Consider the following 24842-nt stretch of genomic DNA (forward strand, 5'->3'; position numbering starts at 1 on the left):
GACCTATGCTGACATCAACCACACAGAGAAGAGACAACACAACAGGAGGAGAGGTAGGAAGAAGGGAGAGACCAACAATACTCCCCTCATCTTTCTGAAGTATATAATATGTTTTTACCGTGTTTTTGACAATAGTTGTGTCCTTTTTATGTGTTTCTTTCAGAGAAGGTCATTCCAGACCCTGTCTACTCAGCAGTGAAGACAGACAGACAGACAGGTCAGAAGGTCGTTCCAGACCCTGTCTACTCAGCAGTGAAGACAGACAGACAGAGATACAGGTCAGTAGGTCGTTCCAGACCCTGTCTACTCAGCAGTGAAGACAGACAGACAGAGATACAGGTCAGTAGGTCATTCCAGACCCTGTCTACTCAGCAGTGAAGACAGACAGACAGACAGACAGACAGACAGACAGACAGACAGACAGACAGACAGACAGACAGACAGACAGACAGACAGACAGACAGAGAGAGAGAGAGAGAGAGAGAGAGAGAGAGAGAGAGAGAGAGAGAGATACAGGTCAGTAGGTCTTTCCACACCCTGTCTACTCAGCAGTGAAGACAGACAGACAGAGATACAGTGTAGATAATCATTGTACCATCTCAACCTCTGTGTTTTCTATAACCAAAAATATTGTTGTTTCAGCTCTTTGCAAAAGATGCAAAAAATAAACTTAAGAACGGAACCATAGAAATTGCTCACAAAGAACAGATTTACCGCTACTAAGATTTGCTTTAAAGTAGTATGACAGATCTATAACAGATTTCTATGTGGATTTTGTCAGGTCGCTCAAAAAGTTACATATTGCCATTTTAACAAATGTAATCTGTGTGTACTTTAGGTAGAGCTGTATCTGGATCCAGGGACGTAATGTACAGACTGAGGTAGGTCCAGATCACTGTATCACTAACCTTAATGTACAGACTGAGGTAGGTCCAGATCACTGTATCACTAACTCTAATGTACAGACTGAGGTAGGTCCAGATCACTGTATCACTAACCCTAATGTACAGACTGAGGTAGGTCCAGATCACTGTATCACTAACCCTAATGTACATACTGAGGTAGGTCCAGATCACTGTATCACTAACCCTAATGTACAGACTGAGGTAGGTCCAGATCACTGTATCACTAACCTTAATGTACAGACTGAGGTAGGTCCAGATCACTGTATCACTAACTCTAATGTACAGACTGAGGTAGGTCCAGATCACTGTATCACTAACCCTAATGTACAGACTGAGGTAGGTCCAGATCACTGTATCACTAACCCTAATGTACAGACTGAGGTAGGTCCAGATCACTGTATCACTAACCCTAATGTAGAGACTGAGGTAGGTCCAGATCACTGTATCACTAACCCTAATGTACAGACTGAGGTAGGTCCAGATCACTGTATCACTAACCCTAATGTACAGACTGAGGTAGGTCCAGATCACTGTATCACTAACCCTAATGTACAGACTGAGGTAGGTCCAGATCACTGTATCACTAACTCTAATGTACAGACTGAGGTAGGTCCAGATCACTGTATCACTAACTCTAATGTACAGACTGAGGTAGGTCCAGATCACTGTATCACTAACCCTAATGTACAGACTGAGGTAGGTCCAGATCACTGTATCACTAACCCTAATGTACAGACTGAGGTAGGTCCAGATCACTGTATCACTAACCCTAATGTACAGACTGAGGTAGGTCCAGATCACTGTATCACTAACCCTAATGTACAGACTGAGGTAGGGCCAGATCACTGTATCACTAACCCTAATGTACAGACTGAGGTAGGTCCAGATCACTGTATCACTAACCCTAATGTACAGACTGAGGTAGGTCCAGATCACTGTATCACTAACTCTAATGTACAGACTGAGGTAGGTCCAGATCACTGTATCACTAACCCTAATGTACAGACTGAGGTAGGTTGTTGTGTGTGTTATGAATGATGTATCATGTTGTGTTATGAATGATGTAGCATGTTGTGTTATGAATGATGTAGCATGTTGTGTTGTGAATGATGTATCATGTTGTGTTATGAATGATGTATCATGTTGTGTTTGTTATGAATGATGTAGCATGTTGTGTTATGAATGAAGTAGCATGTTGTATTTGTTATGAATGATGTAGCATGTTGTGTTATGAATGATATAGCATGTTGTGTTATGAATGATGTATCATGTTGTGTTTGTTATGAATGATGTAGCATGTTGTGTTATGAATGAAGTAGCATGTTGTGTTATGAATGATGTAGCATGTTGTGTTTGTTATGAATGATGTATCATGTTGTGTTTGTTATGAATGATGTATCATGTTGTGTTATGAATGATGTAGCATGTTGTGTTTGTTATGAATGATGTAGCATGTTGTGTTATGAATGAAGTAGCGTGTTGTGTTATGAATGATGTAGCATGTTGTGTTTGTTATGAATGATGTAGCATGTTGTGTTATGAATGAAGTAGCATGTTGTGTTATGAATGAAGTAGCATGTTGTGTTTGTTATGAATGATGTAGCATGTTGTGTTATGAATGAAGTAGCGTGTTGTGTTATGAATGATGTAGCATGTTGTGTTATGAATGATGTAGCATGTTGTGTTTGTTATGAATGATGTAGCATGTTGTGTTATGAATGAAGTAGCATGTTGTGTTATGAATGAAGTAGCATGTTGTGTTTGTTATGAATGATGTACCATGTTGTGTTATGAATGATGTACCATGTTGTGTTTGTTATGAATGATGTAGCATGTTGTGTGTGTTGTGAATGATGTAGCATGTTGTGTTATGAATGATGTACATTTACATTTACATTTAAGTCATTTAGCAGACGCTCTTATCCAGAGCGACTTACAAATTGGTGCATTCACCTTATGACATCCAGTGGAACAACCACTTTACAATAGTGCATCTAAATCTAGCATGTTGTGTTTGTTATGAATGATGTAGCATGTTGTGTTTCTTATGAATGATGTAGCATGTTGTGTTATGAATGATGTAGCATGTTGTGTTGTGTTGTGAATGATGTAGCATGTTGTGTTATGAATGATGTAGCATGTTGTGTTATGAATGATGTGGCATGTTGTGTTTGTTATGAATGATGTAGCATGTTGTGTTATGAATGATGTAGCATGTTGTGTTATGAATGATGTAGCATGTTGTGTTATGAATGATGTAGCATGTTGTGTTGTGAATGATGTAGCATGTTGTGTTTGTTAATAATGATGTATCATGTTGTGTTTGTTATGAATGATGTAGCATGTTGTGTTATGAATGATGTAGCACGTTGTGTTATGAATGATGTAGCATGTTGTGTTGTGAATGATGTAGCATGTTGTGTTATGAATGATGTAGCATGTTGTGTTATGAATGATGTAGCATGTTGTGTTATGAATGATGTAGCATGTTGTGTTATGAATGATGTAGCATGTTGTGTTATGAATGATGTAGCATGTTGTGTTGTGAATGATGTAGCATGTTGTGTTATGAATGATGTAGCATGTTGTGTTTGTTAAGAATGATGTATCATGTTGTGTTTGTTATGAGTGATGTCGCATGTTGTGTTATGAATGATGTAACATGTTGTGTTGTGAATGATGTAGCATGTTGTGTTATGAATGAAGTAGCATGTTGTGTTATGAATTGAATGATGTAGCATGTTGTGTTATGAATGATGTAACATGTTGTGTTATGAATGAAGTTGCATGTTGTGTTATGAATGATGTAACATGTTGTGTTATGAATGAAGTAGCATGTTGTGTTATGAATGATGTAGCATGTTGTGTTTGTTGTGAATGATGTAGCATGTTGTGTTTGTTGTGAATGATGTAGCATGTTGTGTTGTGAATGATGTAGCATGTTGTGTTATGAATGATGTAGCATGTTGTGTTACGAATGATGTATCATGTTGTGTTTGTTATGAATGATGTAGAATGTTTTGTTATGAATGATGTAGCATGTTGTGTTATGAATGATGTAGCATGTTGTGTTATGAATGATGTAGCATGTTGTGTTATGAATGAAGTAGCATGTTGTGTTATGAATGAAGTAGCATGTTGTGTTTGTTATGAATGATGTAGCATGTTGTGTTTGTTATGAATGATGTATCATGTTGTGTTTGTTATGAATGATGTAGCATGTTGTGTTATGAATGATGTAGCATGTTGTGTTATGAATGATGTAGCATGTTGTGTTATGAATGATGTAGCATGTTGTGTTATGAATGATGTAGCATGTTGTGTTATGAATGATGTAGCATGTTGTGTTATGAATGATGTAGCATGTTGTGTTTGTTAATAATGATGTATCATGTTGTGTTTGTTATGAATGATGTAGCATGTTGTGTTATGAATGATGAACATGTTGTGTTATGAATGAAGTAGCATGTTGTGTTTGTTAAGAATGAAGTAGCATGTTGTGTTATGAGCGATGTAACATGTTGTGTTAAGAATGATGTAGCATGTTGTGTGTGTTATGAATGAAGTAGCATGTTGTGTTTGTTAAGAATGATGTAGCATGTTGTGTTATGAATGATGTAGCATGTTGTGTTTGTTAAGAATGATGTATCATGTTGTGTTTGTTATGAATGATGTAGCATGTTGTGTTTGTTATGAATTATGTAGCATGTTGTGTTATGAATGATGTAACATGTTGTGTTATGAATGATGTAGCATGTTGTGTTATGAATGATGTAGCATGTTGTGTTATGAATGATGTATCATGTTGTGTTTGTTATGAATGATGTAGCATGTTGTGTTATGAATGATGTAGCATGTTGTGTTATGAATGATGTAGCATGTTGTGTTATGAATGATGTAGCATATTTTGTTATGATTGATGTAGCATGTTGTGTTATGAATGATGTAGCATGTTGTGTTTGTTATGAATTATGTAGCATGTTGTGTTGTGAATGATGTAGCATGTTGTGTTATGAATGATATAGCATGTTGTGTTGTGAATGATGTATCATGTTGTGTTATGAATGATGTAGCATGTTGTGTTTGTTAGAAATGATGTAGAATGTTGTGTTATGAATGATGTAGCATGTTGTGTTATGAATGATGTAGCATATTTTGTTATGAATGATGTAGCATGTTGTGTTATGAATGAAGTAGCATGTTGTGTTATGAATGAAGTAGCATGTTGTGTTTGTTATGAATGATGTAGCATGTTGTGTTTGTTATGAATGATGTATCATGTTGTGTTTGTTATGAATGATGTAGCATGTTGTGTTATGAATGATGTAGCATGTTGTGTTATGAATGATGTAGCATATTTTGTTATGAATGATGTAGCATGTTGTGTTATGAATCATGTAGCATGTTGTGTTTGTTATGAATGATGTAGCATGTTGTGTTGTGAATGATGTAGCATGTTGTGTTATGAATGATATAGCATGTTGTGTTGTGAATGATGTATCATGTTGTGTTATGAATGATGTAGCATGTTGTGTTTGTTATAAATGATGTAGAATGTTTTGTTATGAATGATGTAGCATGTTGTGTTATGAATGATGTAGCATGTTGTGTTATGAATGATGTAGCATGTTGTGTTATGAATGATGTAGCATGTTGTGTTATGAATGATGTAGCATGTTGTGTTATGAATGATGTAGCATGTTGTGTTATGAATGATGTAGCATGTTGTGTTTGTTAATAATGATGTATCATGTTGTGTTTGTTATGAATGATGTAGCATGTTGTGTTATGAATGATGAACATGTTGTGTTATGAATGAAGTAGCATGTTGTGTTTGTTAAGAATGAAGTAGCATGTTGTGTTATGAACGATGTAACATGTTGTGTTTGTTAATAATGATGTATCATGTTGTGTTTGTTATGAATGATGTAGCATGTTGTGTTTGTTATGAATGATGTAGCATGTTGTGTTATGAATGATGTAACATGTTGTGTTATGAATGATGTAGCATGTTGTGTTATGAATGATGTAGCATGTTGTGTTATGAATGATGTATCATGTTGTGTTTGTTATGAATGATGTAGCATGTTGTGTTATGAATGATGTAGCATGTTGTGTTTGTTAAGAATGATGTAGCATGTTGTGTTATGAATGATGTAGCATGTTGTGTTTGTTAAGAATGATGTAGCATGTTGTGTTATGAATGATGTAGCATGTTGTGTTTGTTAAGAATGATGTATCATGTTGTGTTTGTTATGAATGATGTAGCATGTTGTGTTTGTTATGAATGATATAGCAAGTTGTGTTGTGAATGATGTAGCATGTTGTGTTGTGCATGATGTAGCATGTTGTGTTATGAATGATGTAGCATGTTGTGTTATGAATGATGTAGCATGTTGTGTTATGAATGAAGTAGCATATTTTGTTATGAATGATGTAGCATGTTGTGTTATGAATGAAGTAGCATGTTGTGTTATGAATGAAGTAGCATGTTGTGTTTGTTATGAATGATGTAGCATGTTGTGTTTGTTATGAATGATGTAGCATGTTGTGTTATGAATGATGTAGCATGTTGTGTTATGAATGATGTAGCATGTTGTGTTATGAATGATGTAGCATGTTGTGTTATGAATGATGTAGCATATTTTGTTATGAATGATGTAGCATGTTGTGTTATGAATGATGTGGCATGTTGTGTTTGTTATGAATGATGTAGCATGTTGTGTTGTGAATGATGTAGCATGTTGTGTTATGAATGATATAGCATGTTGTGTTGTGAATGATGTAGCATGTTGTGTTTGTTATAAATGATGTAGAATGTTGTGTTATGAATGATGTAGCATGTTGTGTTATGAATGATGTAGCATGTTGTGTTATGAATGATGTAGCATGTTGTGTTTGTTATGAATGATGTATCATGTTGTGTTTGTTATGAATGATGTAGCATGTTGTGTTATGAATGATGAACATGTTGTGTTATGAATGAAGTAGCATGTTGTGTTTGTTAAGAATGAAGTAGCATGTTGTGTTATGAATGATGTAGCATGTTGTGTTATGAATGATGTAGCATGTTGTGTTGTGAATGATGTAGCATGTTGTGTTTGTTATGAATGATGTAGCATGTTGTGTTGTGAATGATGTAGCATGTTGTGTTATGAATGATATAGCATGTTGTGTTATGAATGATGTAGCATGTTTTGTTGTGAATGATGTAGCATGTTGTGTTTGTTAATAATGATGTATCATGTTGTGTTTTGTTATGAATGATGTAGCATGTTGTGTTATGAATGATGTAGCATGTTGTGTTATGAATGATGTAGCATGTTGTGTTATGAATGATGTAGCATGTTGTGTTATGAATGATGTAGCATGTTGTGTTATGAATGATGTAGCATGTTGTGTTTGTTAATAATGATGTATCATGTTGTGTTTGTTATGAATGATGTAGCATGTTGTGTTATGAATGATGAACATGTTGTGTTATGAATGAAGTAGCATGTTGTGTTTGTTAAGAATGAAGTAGCATGTTGTGTTATGAATGATGTAGCATGTTTTGTGTGTTATGAATGAAGTAGCATGTTGTGTTTGTTAAGAATGATGTAGCATGTTGTGTTATGAATGATGTAGCATGTTGTGTTTGTTAAGAATGATGTATCATGTTGTGTTTGTTATGAATGATGTAGCATGTTGTGTTTGTTATGAATGATGTAGCATGTTGTGTTATGAATGATGTAGCATGTTGTGTTATGAATGATGTATCATGTTGTGTTTGTTATGAATGATGTAGCATGTTGTGTTATGAATGATGTAGCATGTTGTGTTTGTTATGAATGATATAGCATGTTGTGTTGTGAATGATGTAGCATGTTGTGTTGTGCATGATGTAGCATGTTGTGTTATGAATGATGTAGCATGTTGTGTTATGAATGATGTAGCATGTTGTGTTATGAATGAAGTAGCATGTTGTGTTGTGAATGATGTAGCATGTTGTGTTATGAATGATGTAGCATGTTGTGTTATGAATGAAGTAGCATGTTGTGTTATGAATGATGTAGCATGTTGTGTTTGTTAAGAATGATGTAGCATGTTGTGTTGTGAATGATGTAGCATGTTGTGTTTGTTAAGAATGATGTAGCATGTTGTGTTGTGAATGATGTAGCATGTTGTGTTTGTTAAGAATGATGTAGCATGTTGTGTTGTGAATGATGTAGCATGTTGTGTTTGTTAAGAATGATGTAGCATGTTGTGTTATGAATGATCTAGCATGTTGTGTTATGAATGATGTAGCATGTTGTGTTATGAATGATGTAGCATGTTGTGTTATGAATGATGTAGCATGTTGTGTTATGAATGATGTAACATGTTGTGTTATGAATGATATAGCATGTTGTGTTATGAATGATGTAGCATGTTGTGTGTGTTATGAATGAAGTAGCATGTTGTGTTTGTTAAGAATGATGTAGCATGTTGTGTTATGAATGATGTAGCATGTTGTGTTTGTTAAGAATGATGTATCATGTTGTGTTCGTTATGAATGATGTAGCATGTTGTGTTTGTTATGAATGATGTAGCATGTTGTGTTATGAATGATGTAACATGTTGTGTTATGAATGATGTAGCATGTTGTGTTATGAATGATGTAGCATGTTGTGTTATGAATGATGTATCATGTTGTGTTTGTTATGAATGATGTAGCATGTTGTGTTATGAATGATGTAGCATGTTGTGTTTGTTATGAATGATGTAGCATGTTGTGTTGTGAATGATGTAGCATGTTGTGTTGTGAATGATGTAGCATGTTGTGTTATGAATGATGTAGCATGTTGTGTTGTGAATGATGTAGCATGTTGTGTTATGAATGAAGTAGCATGTTGTGTTGTGAATGATGTAGCATGTTGTGTTATGAATGATGTAGCATGTTGTGTAATGAATGATGTAGCATGTTGTGTTTGTTAAGAATGATGTATCATGTTGTGTTTGTTAAGAATGATGTAGCATGTTGTGTTGTGAATGATGTAGCATGTTGTGTTATGAATGAAGTAGCATGTTGTGTTGTGAATGATGTAGCATGTTGTGTTTGTTATGAATGATGTAGCATGTTGTGTTATGAATGATGTAACATGTTGTGTTATGAATGATGTAGCATGTTGTGTTATGAATGATGTAGCATGTTGTGTTATGAATGATGTATCATGTTGTGTTTGTTATGAATGATGTAGCATGTTGTGTTATGAATGATGTAGCATGTTGTGTTTGTTATGAATGATGTAGCATGTTGTGTTGTGAATGATGTAGCATGTTGTGTTGTGAATGATGTAGCATGTTGTGTTATGAATGATGTAGCATGTTGTGTTGTGAATGATGTAGCATGTTGTGTTATGAATGAAGTAGCATGTTGTGTTGTGAATGATGTAGCATGTTGTGTTATGAATGATGTAGCATGTTGTGTTATGAATGATGTAGCATGTTGTGTTTGTTAAGAATGATGTATCATGTTGTGTTTGTTAAGAATGATGTAGCATGTTGTGTTGTGAATGATGTAGCATGTTGTGTTATGAATGAAGTAGCATGTTGTGTTGTGAATGATGTAGCATGTTGTGTTATGAATGATGTAGCATGTTGTGTTATGAATGAAGTAGCATGTTGTGTTGTGAATGATGTAGCATGTTGTGTTATGAATGATGTAGCATGTTGTGTTTGTTAAGAATGATGTATCATGTTGTGTTGTGAATGATGTAGCATGTTGTGTTTGTTAAGAATGATGTCTTCCCCAGAAGAGGTTTCATCATAGCAGTTTTAGTGCAGTGGGGAAAGACCCTGTGAACAGGGAGGGATTAACAATAGCTTGCACGTCTTCAGATATACAATTAAAAACTGTTTTGAAGAAGGTGGTGGGGATAGGATGGAGAAGGCAGGCAGAAGGTGGTGGGGATCGGATGGAGAAGGCAGGCAGAAGGTTAAGTTGTGATGTCACTTTCCTGACCATGTCTGTGTCAACCAGGGAAAATAAATCCACAGTGCCTTTGTGTGGTAGGCTAGGTCACATATCATCAAACTTCTAGTCAGTTCTTGACGGATACCCAGTCTAATGTTGGTTATCCTATCTCTGAAATATGCTGCAAACCAATGCAAACCAAAGTTCACATAGGTTTGCGGAGGTAGGATTTATCAGGCCATCAATGGTTGAGAAGAGCACTCTCTAATTATTCTGATTATTAGTGATCAAGTTAGTAAAATGAGCCCATCTGGCATTTCTAATGGCCTTGTTACATATGATGCTCTCATTTCTAATGGCCTTGTTATATATGATGCTCTCACATTTCTAATTGTGATAACTACTTGTTATCTCAGAATATCATAATGGACCTGCAACTTTGACTTCATCCAATTCCACTCTGCCTTTCTGCAGTTTCTATTTAATTTATTAGTTTCCTCACTCATCCAAGGGCCTCTCTGGAGAAAAAAGGATGTGTCCTTTTTCAACTTTACTGGATCTATGGCATCAATAGTTGCCCTTAATTTACTTTTAAAGTTATCAACTAAATCATCTCAAGAGGAAGGCAGAATAGGTGATGGAGATTTGTTCAGTAACTGAATAAAATCTATAGCAACTTCAGAGATAAGACAGTGTTTCTTAATAATGAGGTCAGTATTACCCTGTGCTCTGGGCAACAAGGTAGTATAAATCCCCAGTGGTGATCAGAGAAAGCAACATCAACAATAGAGGATATGTCAATAGAAAGCCCCTTGGTAATAACCAGGTCCAGAGTATGGCTGTGGTTATGTGTGGGCCCAGTATAAAGCCCCTTGGTAATAACCAGGCCCAGTAGAAAGCCCCTTGGTAATAACCAGGCCCAGTATAAAGCCCCTTGGTAATAACCAGGCCCAGTAGAAAGCCCCTTGGTAATAACCAGGCCCAGTATAAAGCCCCTTGGTAATAACCAGGTCAGGAGTATAGCTGTGGTTATGGGTGGGCCCAGTAGAACGCCCCTTGGTAATAACCAGGTCCAGAGTATGACTGTGGTTATGGTTGGGCCCAGTAGAAAGCCCCTTGGTAATAACCAGGTCCAGAGTATGACTGTGGTTATGGTTGGGCCCAGTAGAAAGCCCCTTGGTAATAACCAGGTCCAGAGTATGGCTGTGGTTATGGGTGGGCCCAGTAGAAAGCCCCTTGGTAATAACCAGGTCCAGAGTATGACTGTGGTTATGGTTGGGCCCAGTAGAAAGCCCCTTGGTAATAACCAGGTCCAGAGTATGGCTGTGGTTATGGATGGGCCCAGTATAAAGGCCCTTGGTAATAACCAGGTCCAGAGTAAGGCTGTGGTTATGGGTGGGCCCAGTATAAATCCCCTTGGTAATAACCAGGTCCAGAGTATGGCTGTGGTTATGGGTGGACCCAGTAGAAAGCCTCTTGGTAATAACCAGGTCTAGAGTGTGGCTGTGGTTATGGGTGGGCCCAGTAACATGTTGGATAAAGTCCATAGAGCTAAATATATTCAGAAATGCAATGGCATTGGAGTCAGTCTCTTTGTCAACATGAATATTAAAATCGCCCAACACAATGATTTTATCATAGTTCTCAAGGACAATCGACAATAGTGCAGAGAAATCAGTAAAGATAGTGGGCTATACAGCACTGGTGGCTGACATTTAAACAGTATAACATGATGCTCTGGTCTGGTGGCTGACATTTAAACAGTATAATATCATGCTCTGGTCTGGTGGCTGACATTTAAACAGTATAACATGATGCTCTGGTCTGGTGGCTGACATTTAAACAGTATAACATGATGCTCTGGTCTGGTGGCTGACATTTTAACAGTATAACATGATGCTCTGGTCTGGTGGCTGACATTTACACAGTATAATATCATGCTCTGGTCTGGTGGCTGACATTTAAACAGTATATAATGATGCTCTGGTCTGGTGGCTGACATTTAAACAGTATAACATGATGCTCTGGTCTGGTGGCTGACATTTAAACAGTATAACATGATGGTCTGGTCTGGTGGCTGACATTTAAACAGTATAACATGATGCTCTGGTGGCTGACATTTAAACAGTATAACATGATGCTCTGGTCTGGTGGCTGACATTTAAACAGTATAACATGATGCTCTGGTCTGGTGGCTGACATTTTAACAGTATAACATGATGCTCTGGTCTGGTGGCTGACATTTACACAGTATAATATCATGCTCTGGTCTGGTGGCTGACATTTAAACAGTATATAATGATGCTCTGGTCTGGTGGCTGACATTTAAACAGTATAACATGATGCTCTGGTCTGGTGGCTGACATTTAAACAGTATAACATGATGGTCTGGTCTGGTGGCTGACATTTAAACAGTATAACATGATGCTCTGGTGGCTGACATTTAAACAGTATAACATGATGCTCTGGTCTGGTGGCTGACATTTAAACAGTATAACATGATGCTCTGGTCTGGTGGCTGACATTTAAACAGTATAACATGATGCTCTGGTGGCTGACATTTAAACAGTATAACATGATGCTCTGGTCTGGTGCCTGACATTTAAACAGTATAACATGATGCTCTGGTCTGGTGTCTGACATTTAAACAGTATAACATGATGCTCTGGTCTGGTGGCTGACATTTAAACAGTATAGCATGATGCTCTGGGAGCTGACATTTAAACAGTATAACATGATGCTCTGGTCTGGTGGCTGACATTTAAACAGTATAATATCATGCTCTGGTCTGGTGGCTGACATTTAAACAGTATAACATGATGCTCTGGTCTGGTGGCTGACATTTACACAGTATAACATGATGCTCTGATCTGGTGGCTGACATTTAAACAGTATAATATCATGCTCTGGTCTGGTGGCTGACATTTAAACAGTATATAATGATGCTCTGGTCTGGTGGCTGACATTTAAACAGTATAACATGATGCTCTGGTCTGGTGGCTGACATTTAAACAGTATAACATGATGCTCTGGTCTGGTGGCTGACATTTAAACAGTATAACATGATGCTCTGGTCTGGTGGCTGACATTTAAACAGTATAACATGATGGTCTGGTCTGGTGGCTGACATTTAAACAGTATAACATGATGCTCTGGTCTGGTGGCTGACATTTAAACAGTATAACATGATGCTCTGGTCTGGTGGCTGACATTTTAACAGTATAACATGATGGTCTGGTCTGGTGGCTGACATTTAAACAGTATAACATGATGCTCTGGTGTGGTGGCTGACATTTAAACAGTATAACATCATGCTCTGGTGGCTGACATTTAAACAGTATAACATGATGCTCTGGTCTGGTGGCTGACATTTAAACAGTATAACATGATGCTCTGGTCTGGTGGCTGACATTTAAACAGTATAACATGATGCTCTGGTGGCTGACATTTAAACAGTATAACATGATGCTCTGGTGGCTGACATTTAAACAGTATAACATGATGCTCTGGTCTGGTGCCTGACATTTAAACAGTATAACATGATGCTCTGGTCTGGTGTCTGACATTTAAACAGTATAACATGATGCTCTGGTCTGGTGGCTGACATTTAAACAGTATAGCATGATGCTCTGGGAGCTGACATTTAAACAGTATAACATGATGCTCTGGTCTGGTGGCTGACATTTAAACAGTATAACATGATGCTCTGGTCTGGTGGCTGACATTTAAACAGTATAACATGATGCTCTGGTGGCTGACATTTAAACAGTATAACATGATGCTCTGCTCTGGTGGCTGACATTTAAACAGTATAACATGATGCTCTGGTCTGGTGGCTGATATTTAAACAGTATAACATGATGCTCTGGTCTGGTGTCTGACATTTAAACAGTATAACATGATGCTCTGGTCTGGTGGCTGACATTTAAATAGTATAACATGATGCTCTGGTCTGGTGGCTGACATTTAAACAGTATAACATGATGCTCTGGTCTGGTGTCTGACATTTAAACAGTATAACATGATGCTCTGGTCTGGTGTCTGACATTTAAACAGTATAACATGATGCTCTGCTCTGGTGGCTGTCATTTAAACAGTATAACATGATGCTTTGGTCTAGTGGCTGACATTTAAACAGTTTAACATGATGCTCTGGTGGCTGACATTTAAACAGTATAACATGGTGCTCTGGTCTGGTGGCTGACATTTAAACAGTATAACATGATGCTCTGGTCTGGTGGCTGACATTTAAACAGTATAACATGATGCTCTGGTGGCTGACATTTAAACAGTATAACATGATGCTCTGGTCTGGTAGCTAACATTTTAACAGTATAACATGATGCTCTGGTCTGGTGGATAACATTTAAACAGTATAACATGATGCTCTGGTCTGGTGGCTGACATTTAAACAGTATAACATGATGCTCTGGTCTGGTGGCTGACATTTAAACAGTATAGCATGATGCTCTGGTGGCTGACATTTAAACAGTATAACATGATGCTCTGGTGGCTGACATTTAAACAGTATAATATCATGCTCTGGTCTGGTGGCTGACATTTAAACAGTATAGCATGATGCTCTGGTGGCTGACATTTAAACAGTATAACATGATGCTCTGGTCTGGTGGCTGACATTTAAACAGTATAACATGATGCTCTGGTCTGGTGGCTGACATTTAAACAGTATAACATGATGCTCTGGTCTGGTGGCTGACATTTAAACAGTATAACATGATGCTCTGGTGGCTGACATTTAAACAGTATAACATGATGCTCTGGTCTGGTGGCTGACATTTAAACAGTATAACATGATACTCAAAAGACCCAAAGTCACCAAATTAAACTTCCTTACAACTTACAGCATTAGTAAACATAGAGGCTGTTCAGAGCAGGAGATCTGTGGCTGTTTGTGGTTAGAGCTTTTTGTGAACCACATCACCCACACCCCCTCCCCTTTGTTGACTGCTGCAGCAGGGTCTATTTTAGTCTCTATGGGAACCTAAGTATTCTGTATGAGGTACATTCAGAGTTCTAAACACTTAAAACACCAGTCAAACACCTGGTTGAATCAGTCATTATAATTGGACTGTATGTTGGGGTGTATAAATGTGTCTAACTACACATTAAACACTGAGACCTGTTGCGGTGTATAAATGTATCTAACTACACATTAAACACTGATACCTGTTGGGGTGTATAAATGTATCTAACTACACATTAAACACTGAGACCTGTTGCGGTGTATAAATGTATCTAACTACACATTAAACACTGATACCTGTTGGGGTGTATAAATGTATCTAACTACACATTAAACACTGAGACCTGTTGGGGTGTATAAATGTATCTAATTACACATTAAACACTGAGACCTGTTGGGGTCTATAACTGTTCCTGTGGTGTTGGAGGTCTTCACTGCAGTAGACTGGATCAGCTCCTCTGTCCCTCACTCATCTCTCTCTCCTCTCTCTTTACCTAGTGACCCTGTTCATCAGAACGTCATGGTGGATGGAAAATATGCTCTCTTCAGCAGCGGTGAATAACTTTTTGAGTATAGGGGGCAGTATTTTCGTTTTTGGCTAAAAAACGTACCCATTTGAAACTGCCTATTTCTCAGCCCCCGAAACTAGAATATGCATATAATTGTCAGATTAGGATAGAAAACACTCTAAAGTTTCCAAAACTGTCAAAATATTGTCTGTGAGTTTAACAGAACTGATATTGCAGGCGAAAACCTGAGGAAAATCCAATCAGGAAGTGCCTCTTTTTTTGAAACCTCTCTGTTCTTATGCATGCCTATCATCCATTTAAAGGGATATCAACCAGATTCCTTTTTCCATGGCTTCCCAACAGTCTTTAGACATAGTTTCAGGCTTTTATTTTAAAAAATGAGCGAGAACGATCACATTGCGTAAGTGGATAGGCTCTCAGAGTGAGTTTTGCGCAACAGAGAAAGGCAGCCATTGTTTCTCCCGGTCCTATTGAAAAACCAACACTCCCGGTTGATATATTATCGAATATATATTTGAAAAACAACCTGAGGATTGATTATAAAAAACGTTTGACATGTTTCTGTGGATATTATGGATAATTTTTGGAATTTTTGTCTGCGTTGTCGTGACCGCTCTTTCCTGTGGATTTCTGAGCATAACGCGCCAAACGAACGGAGGTTTTTGGATATAAAAATAATCTTTATGGAACAAAAGGAACATTTGTTGTCTAACTGGGAGTCTCGTGAGTGAAAACATCCAAAGATCATCAAAGGTAAACGATTAATTTGATTGCTTTTCTGATTTTTGTGACCAAGTTACCTGATGCTAAGTGTACTTATTGTTTTGTCGAGCGATCACAAAATGTACACAAACGCTTGTATTGCTTTCGCTGTAAAGCATAATTTCAAAATCTGAGACGACAGGTGGATTAACAAAAGGCAATTAACAAAAAACTGTGTTTTGCAATATTGCACCTGTGATTTCATGAATATAAATATTTTTTTGTAATATTATTTGACTGTGGCGCTATGCTATTCAGTGTTGCTGATGACAATTATCCCGATACCGGGATGGATAGCACTGAGAAGTTAAAAAACATGCTCTCTTCAGCTCTTCTCTTCTCTTCTCTCTTCTCTTCTTTTGAATAACCACAACCCTGTCAGTCCATCTCTTTACTTCTCCTTTCTCTTATCTTCTCTCTCAATCCTTCCCTTTTCACACAAACACACTTATCTTTAGACGCTGCAGCCTTGACCTCCATCAACAGCATCAGCAACAGAGAGGTGTGAAGTTTCCACAACAGAGTTAGAGTCAGTTTATCATGTACTTCTCTTTAGACGCTGCAGCCTTGACCTCCATCAACAGAGTTAGAGTTAGTTTATCATGAGAACATACAGACACCACTGACTGGAACTATCAACAACAAGAGTAAGTTTATCATGAGAACATACAGACACCACTGACTGGAACTATCAACAACAAGAGTTAGTTTATCATGAGAACATACAGACACCACTGACTGGAACTATCAACAACAAGAGTTAGTTTATCATGAGAACATACAGACACCACTGACTGGAACTATCAACAACAAGAGTTAGTTTATCATGAGAACATACAGACACCACTGACTGGAACTATCAACAACAAGAGTTAGTTTATCATGAGAACATACAGACACCACTGACTGGAACCAGCTGACAGTATCAGTTCTAAAGGCTTCATTACTATTAACAGAAGGACAGTTGTAGTGTTATATCCATGATGAATGATGTAAAGGCTTCATTACTACTAACAGAAGGACAGTTGTAGTGTAATGTCCATGATGAATGATGTAAAGGCTTCATTACTACTAACAGGACAGTTGTAGTGTTCTGTCCATGATGAATGATGTAAAGGCTTCATTACTACTAACAGAAGGACAGTTGTAGTGTTATCTCCATGATGAATGATGTAAAGGCTTCATTACTACTAACAGAAGGACAGTTGTAGTGTTATGTCCATGATGAATGATGTAAAGGCTTCAATGTGTTTTATATTGTAATTGTTTATGTCCAATTGGATATTTCTATAATGTAATTGTGTGTGTTTATCTTGAGCAACACCAGTGTATGGTTGACAACTTACCAAATAAAGCTTCATAGACCTAGTGGTTCTACGTGTTTTATCCTGATTTAACCACTAGATGGCAGTGCTCCATGTGTTGTATCCTGATCTTCGTTTTTCAAGAAACAAGCCTGAAACCTTGAATAAAGACTGTTGACATCTAGTGGAAGCCATAGGAATTACAATCTGAGAGCTGGAAATACATAGGACCCATAGGTTTACATTATAAGAGCATGGGACCTAAAAAAAAAAGATTCTCGCTTGCCATATCAATTCTGTTATAGTCTCAGACATTATTTTAACAGTTTTAGAAACTTCAAGGTGTTTTCAAAGTGTTTTCTATCCAATGCATGTCCTGGCTTCTGGGCCTGAGTAACAGGCAGTTTACTTTGGGCACGTCAGTCAGGCGGAAATTCAGGAAACTAGACCCTGAAGAAGTTTTAATAGAAGACTACTCGATAAGATGTGAAAATATCTTTAGAGTTAATTCAGGAAATAGACTCTATAAACTTTTTCCCATGATGCCCTGACTTCCTAGTTAATTAAAGTTTCAATGATTTGTTTAATCACGTAATAATAGTAACATGTAGAGAATTCATTTGATGAAATAACAGTCTTCACATTTAATGACAAGTCAGAGACACGATAAGTGGCTACTTTAAAGAATATAAAAAAAATATATTTTGATTGGTTTAATAGTTTTTTGGTTACTACATGATTCCATATGTGTTATTTCGTAGTTTTGATGTTTTCACTATTATTCTACAATGTAGAAAATAGTGAAATAAAGAAAAACCCTTGAATGAGTAGGTGTGTCCAAACTTCTGACTGGTACTGTATATCTATATACAGTATATATATACACACTTGATTTTTGATAATTTTGGCCTGTTTTGTTTGTTTTTTTGACATTAATATATGTCACATATCAGTTTGCAAACATAATAATCATTGAGTTAATAAAGGTGCATACAAACATGGTCTCTTTTGCTTTCTTGAGTAAGGCAGTAAGGCAGCTCCAAAATGCTGCCTAACTGTCACGCCCTGGCCTTAGTATTCTTTGCTTCCTTTATTATTTTAGTTAGGTCAGGGTGTGACATGGGGAAGGTATGTGTTTTTGTATTGTCTAGGGTGGTTGTATGGTTTAGGGGGTTAAGTAGAGTAGATGGGTTTGTGTTTAGTGTGGGTGTCTAGCTGTGTCTATGGTTGCCTGAATGGTTCTCAATCAGAGACAGATGTCATTAATTGTCTCTGATTGGGAGCCATACTTAAAACAGCCATAGGCACTAGGTTAATGTGGGTAATTGTCTATGTTGTACGTTTGTAGCTTGTGTGTGCACTTACGTCTATAGCTTCACGATCGTTTGTTGTTTTGTTTCAGTTTGTTAAAGTGTTCGTTGCGTGTTTTTTCCTTTCTCTAAAATAAAAGAGAATGTATTTTGCACACGCTGCGCCTTGGTCCACTCTCTCTCAGCAAGACGATCGTGATACTAACTCCATCCTTTATGTGGTGGTGGGGCTGAAAATACCGAGTGTAGGGGTTGGTAATGTTCTCTAGTTGGGCCGTGACTGTCTCAGTGTTCTGTCACTCATGGGGACACAACATCACCGCAAAATCTACAGGGAGAGCTAGAAAGTTCAAGCCCCTTGGGTGCTGCCATAGATTTACATTAGAAGTGTCCATCCAAGAAGGCTCAAGGCCACAGAGAAATTAACTTCTTATGGCTGCAGGGGCAGTATTGAGTAGCCTGGATAAAAGGTGCCCATTTCAAACGGCCTCGTACTCAATTCTTGCTCGTACAATATGCATATTATTATTACTATTGGATAGAAAACACTCAAGTTTCTAAAACCTTTTGAATTATATCTGTGAGTAAAACAGAACTCATTTTGCAGCAAACTTCCTGTCAGAAAGTGAAGAATCTGAAATCGATGCTCTGTTCCAGGACCTGCCTATAATTGTGATTGAAATGTATGAGTATACATGCACTTCATACGCCTTCCACTAGATGTCCCATAGGCTGTGAGAGGTGAAATGGGGTTTCTAGGTGTTTCTATGGTGAAAAGAGAGCGCTTGGAATGACATGACCCCAGAATTCTTCTGTTCAGGAAGCGCGTAGAGGTCACCGGTAATGGCTTCTGAAAAGCAATCGTTATAGACGTCTAATATCTCCGGCTTTGATTTTATTTGATAAATGTGATAATATCATCGTAAAGTATGTTTTTTCAATATAGTTTCATCAGATTATTGAAATATTTTCGGGAGTTTAGTCATCTTGCGTGCTCTGGGTTTGGTGAAGATGGAGAGCTTCGCGCCACTTGACTAGTTTGGCTTGCTAATTCAAGAGGGAAAAATGACGTTCTAAAACCAAACAACGATTGTTCTGGACAAAGGACACCCTTGTACAACATTCTGATGGAAGATCATCAAAAGTAGGACCCATTTATGATGTTATTTCATATATCTGTCGGAATATGTTAACAATTAGTTTGCGCCCAGATTTTGGGCTCTCTCTCGTTATAACGTAAGCTGGATGTGGTAATGAAGTTATTTTTAGAATTCTAACACGGCGATTTCATTAAGAACTAGTGTATCTATCATTTCCTATACAACATGTATTTTTAGTAAAGTATATGAATAGTTATTTGGTCAGAATAGGTGAGTGTCATAAATATATCCGGACATTCTGGGAAAAAGATGCTACGTTAGTACAATGTATAACCACGTTTTTCAGCTCTAAATATGCACATTTTCGAACAAAAAATAAGTGTATTGTTTAACCTGATGTTATAGGACTGTCATCTGATGAAGCTTATCAAGGTTAGTCAAAAATTATATATCTTTTGCTGGTTTGTTACGATCGGTAACTTTTGTTGCGGGTAAATGGCTTGTGTTTCTGGCTATTGTGGTAAGCTAATATAACGCTATATTGTGTTTTCGCTGTAAAACACTTAAAAAATCGGAAATATTGGCTGGATTCACAAGATGTGTCAGGGTTGTGTGCGGAGAATATTTGGAGTCAAACGCAGGACACAGGTGTTGAGCGAAACCACAGAGTTTTACTCAAAATAAATGCACAATTCCACAAATGGAACATAAACAGATACGTACACGTATCAACTACAACACCTAACGCACAAACAATCACGGACAAAACAGAAATGAAAGCCAGAGGGTTAAATAGGGAACATGATGGGGGAATTGAAACCAGGTGTGTATAATACAGACAAAACAAAACGAAACTGAAAAATGGATCGATGGTGTCTAGAAAGCCGGTGACGTCGACCGCCGAACACCACCCGAACAAGGAGAAGGGCCAACTTCGGCGGAAGTCGTGACAAGATGTTTGTCTTTCATTTGCTGTACACCATGTATTTTTTCAGAAATGTTTTATGATGAGTATTTAGGTATTTCACGTTGGTCTCTATAATTATTCTGGCTGCTTTCGGTGCAATTTCTGATTGTAGCTGCAATGTAAACTATGATTTATACCTGAAATATGCAAATTTTTCGAACAAAACATAGATTTATTGAATAACATGTTATAAGACTGTCATCTGATGAAGTTGTTTGTTGGTTAGTTTGGTTGGTTCTTGGTTAGTTTGGTTGGTTTTGTGCAAGCTACCTGTGCTGTGAAAAATGTCTGTGCTTTTTTGTATTTGGTGGTGAGTTAACATAAATATACGTGCTGTTTTCGCTGTAAAACATTTAAAAAATCGGACATGTTGGCTGGATTCACAAGATGTTTATCTTTCATTTGCTGTATTGGACTTGTTAATGTGTGAAAGTTAAATATTTAATATTTGTTAATGTGTGAAAGTTAAATATTTAAAAAAAATATCTTTTGAATTTCGCGCCCTGCACTTGGACGGGCTGTTGTCATATTGAGCCCGACAGCCATAAGAAGTTAAGGAAAATCCCGTTTTTTTGATTGGACTGATCATTTCAACATCGTACTTTCAAAATCTAATTCCAAGTCGGCCTCTTTCTAGAGCTCCGACCTGAATATCTCTGACGTCATGATTTGTTTTAGTTCCCAGAAAGCACCATAAATCCAGAGAAGAAGAAACAAGAACAAGAACCGCCTCCAATAATGTTGCTGCTGCATAATGATGTAATACGCCAGGTAGATATGTAGCTAAGAAAGTAATACTAAGTGTATGTTGTGTAGTAGCCCATGTGTCTCACCAACATCATTTGGTCCCTTTCCCCTTCATAATTTAGCCTTCTGTTCTGACTTGGTGGTGCACATGTAGCCTATACCCTGGTTTAGAGAAATGTCATCATCAAATGTTTGGGTCTTTGCATGTCAAAAAAGATACACGTCAAATAACACAATTTGACACGTTAAATAAGCTTTTAATTTGACACAGTTCTATTATAGAATGTTGTGTGTTCTGCCAAGCGCCACCACTACTACCAGTAGCACTGTCACAGCTGTAAAAAACAAGTCTGCAAACAAGCCAACACTGACCATGAACAATGTGTTTACAATACCGCGTTGGTAATAGGGCATTATTTGTTGGACCGGACTGGGTTGTGAAGCTAGCCACAATAAAGATTAGGCGCAATAGTGGAATTTGCTGTTGCCTTCAAAATAAAATTACCTCTTTGAAATTTGATGCAGAAGGTTACAATTGGTGGAATCATGCAATATTTAGACTAGATAATGTTAAACAAGGTTGGAATGTGAACCAATGAAATGGGGTAGCAGTCCACTCGGTGACACCCACAAAACACAACTGTGAAGAGTTTACGCAAATATTAGCGTTGTAGCTCTTATCGCTGGACTGTGACTGTGTGAAATCACCTCCCCAGTCAGACTATTGTGTGTATTGACATTCATATTGCACTATACAGCTTTACCTAAGGATTGGGGATCAATGAAATTGCGTATCAGTCTACTCAATACCCAAAATATTTTATTTATTATATTATTATATATTTTTTCTCAACGTGTTTTTCCACTGGAATAGTGTTCAATACAGATAGGTTGACAATACATGTAGCTCAATTCACAGTTGTTTCAGAGTCCCACAAAACATTTTTTTATTTTACTAGGCAAGTCAGTTTAGAGCAAATTCTTATTTACAATGACGCCCTACCGGTGATCAGTGGGTTAACTGCCTTGTTCAGGGGCAGGATGACAGAATTTTACATTGTCAGCTCGGGGATTCAATCCAGCAACTTTTTTGGTTACTGGCCCAATGCTCTAACCACTGGGCTAATCTAGAAGAAAAATAAACGCACACCTATTTAGGCGAGATGCTGGCTAGCGGAGTAGTAATTGCCACTTTCTATACTTTGTCGAAATTACACAAGAATGTTACAAAACCTCCAGGGTGCCCTATTGTAGCGGGCATTGATGCAGTAACGGCCCCTCTATCTACTTTTGTTGACTTTTTTATTAGACCACTCGCAGAACAGCTCCCCTCCTTTGTAAAGGACACCAGCAGTATGGTCTCTATCATAGAATCTCTTGATCCTCTCCCTGAGAATACCTTGTTAGTTACTTTTGATGAGTCGTTATACACAAATATTCCACACGAGCGCGATATTGAAGCTATGGAACATTTTCTTCTGCAACGTGACCCTAATGAACTACCTTCCAGTGAATGCATTATAACATTGGCTGAAATAGTACTCACACACAACTATTTCATGTTTCTAAATGATTTCTTTATTCAGATGAAGGGTACTGCTATGGGATCCCCCATGGCTCCTAACTATGCTAATTTGTATGTAGGTTACATGGAGAAACAGTCTATTTTCAATCCTCTCAAAAATGTTTTCTTGCCTAACATCATTATTTGGAAACGGTATATTGATGATATTTTTGTTCTCTGGAGGGGTGATGCAAAACAGCTCCAGGCGTTCCATGCTTTTCTTAACTCCTGTTCTGAGCATCTGAGATTTACTATCCAATCTGATACACGTCAAATCAGTTTCCCTGATCTTCTGATCCTGTCTGAAAATAATGTTCTAAACACTGATCTTTACAGGAAACCTACTGATCGTAACAGTTTGTTGAGGGCTGATAGCTGTCACCCACTTCCCTTGAGAAATAGTTTGCCCTACAGCCAATTCTGTCGAATCAAAAGAATTTGCAAAAACAATCTGATTTCGACAGAAATATGGCTGAGTCGCAAAGAAAGTTCAAGGAGAGGGGGTACAAAAATGATCTGATTAATAATGCCATTGAGAAAATTCAAAACAAAACGAGACATGACCTTTTTCAAGGTCAGTCTCGCAAAAAGACGCATTCTTGCACTCTAACTACCCGCTATTCAAAGCAATCTGAACAAATGAAGGGAATCGTTCACAAACATTGGCATATTCTAAAATCCGATGATACTCTCGGTAATGTGTTTTCGGACCTTCCCTTGGTCGTATTTTCGCGGGGCAGAAATCTCAGAGACCAATTGGTACACTCTGATTTGACAAAGATATTCCTGAACAACGTCTATTTTCTCCCCTACTGGATGGAAACTACAAGTGTAATGGCTGTGCTCAATGCAATGGCCCTTTATACATGTGGATCCTTCAAACATCCCCAAACAGGGAAACAGATCCCAATCAAAGGTGTTATTACGTGCTCCACTAAGGCAGTTATTTATCTTATAACTTGTCCTTGTGGTAACAATTATGTGGGTAAAACAAAGCGTGAAAGTACGTATCTCAGAGCATCGTAACACCATTAGGTGCAAAAACTTGACCTACCCAGTTGCGGCCCACTTTTTGGAGGCAGGCCACTCGATTTCGTCTCTGCGTTATATTGGCATCGAACATGTCACCTTCCCTTGGAGAGGGGGTGACCTTGATAATTTATTGTTAAAACGAGAGGCTACCTGGATCTTTAACTTAAAGACCCTTGCTCCCTTCGGTCTCAACGTGGACTTTGATCTGAAGCCATTCTTGTGATTGTTGTTACTTTGCCATTGTGGTTGTTTGTAGGCTTGTGTGGTCTTAAGTCAGTCTATGATCGTATGCTATCAATTTGTATTTATTGTATGCTGCTCTTTCTATGCCATTTTAATATTTGAGAAATTAACTTTTACTGCCTCAGAAACCCGGATCCGGGAGCACCCCCCCCCCCCCCCCCCCCCACTGACTAGCATAGCTAGCATAGCGTCACAAGTAAATTGTAGCATCTAAATATCATTAAATCACAAGTCCAAGACACCAGATGAAAGATACACTTCTTGTGAATCTAGCCACCATTTCTGATTTTTAAAATGTTTTACAGGGAAGACACAATATGTAAATCTATTAGCTAACCACGTTAGCAAAAGACACCATTTTTTTTACTCCACTATTTTTCCACTCCATCACCAGCTATCACCAATTCGACCAAATAAAGAAATAAATAGCCACTAACCAAGAAAAAACCTCATCAGATG

The 24842-nt window shown here is 37.6% G+C and overlaps 1 long non-coding RNA gene across 1 annotated transcript; it reads left to right on the forward strand.

Annotated features, from left to right (window-relative positions):
• The first annotated feature begins 232 nt into the window (after positions 1-232).
• LOC120041700 lies at positions 233-15387 on the forward strand. Its single transcript, XR_005475920.1, has 3 exons — positions 233-278; positions 839-881; positions 15323-15387. It is a non-coding gene; the product is annotated as an uncharacterized LOC120041700 (long non-coding RNA).
• The last annotated feature ends 9455 nt before the right edge of the window (positions 15388-24842 follow it).

This window comes from Salvelinus namaycush, unplaced genomic scaffold (assembly GCF_016432855.1).
Source record: "Salvelinus namaycush isolate Seneca unplaced genomic scaffold, SaNama_1.0 Scaffold51, whole genome shotgun sequence".
In the NCBI taxonomy this organism is placed as follows: domain Eukaryota; kingdom Metazoa; phylum Chordata; class Actinopteri; order Salmoniformes; family Salmonidae; genus Salvelinus; species Salvelinus namaycush.